Source organism: Tribolium madens, unplaced genomic scaffold (genome assembly GCF_015345945.1).
Source record: "Tribolium madens isolate multiple individuals breed KSU strain unplaced genomic scaffold, Tmad_KSU_1.1 Scaffold_3;HRSCAF=73;Tcas5.2_LG2, whole genome shotgun sequence".
Classification (NCBI taxonomy): Eukaryota; Metazoa; Arthropoda; class Insecta; order Coleoptera; family Tenebrionidae; genus Tribolium; species Tribolium madens.
The window spans coordinates 1,489,667-1,490,345 of record NW_025401006.1 but is presented as its reverse complement, the minus strand read 5'-3'; positions in this window follow the sequence as shown (position 1 = coordinate 1,490,345).

Genomic DNA, 679 nt, shown 5'->3' with positions numbered 1-679 from the left:
TCGAACTTGATTATTGAGAATTATCAAAAACGCGAAAAATCTGAAAAGAGAGCACTACTATGGTGTTAAAATTTCTTCTTGGCTGAAGCACAATTATGGATAATATTTTATAGTTTTCTTCCGTGTGTTGTATTTAGAATTGGTAAATATTATACAATGTGTCCAGGTTAATAAATGGTTTTCTAAAAATAATTTAATTGAATGAGAAAATTAGTAATGACTCGTAAAAGATGCAAATGGTGGTGGAAGTATTAATTATGAAAAAGCATCGATCTGTATTTGATGATTGATGACGGTTGTCATTTAGTATGTTGTGTAATAACATGACAATGCGAGTTCTGGAAACTTTTCTTTAAGCGCACTTTTTTCCAATTTGTTTTTTTTTATTGAAACGCAAAAATGATTTTGTTTAGTGTAAATAGCGTTGTGGAGGTCATTTGTGGTGCAATCGATATCTTCTGGTGGTGAAAAAATGCGGATGGTGACGTGCGTCGTGTCAGAATCCATGAATGGGGAGGAATCGGCATAACAGGTGGTCTTTTTTCCTTCCGGCCTTGGTACGGGATGGCGCCGGTGGCGGTGTCTGCGGCGGCGGCGAGTCCTCTTTGGTCCACTCTCGTGTCCAGGTCTTGGTCGTCCTCGTGGTGCGTTTGAATAATGCATATTGTAATCTTTTGGA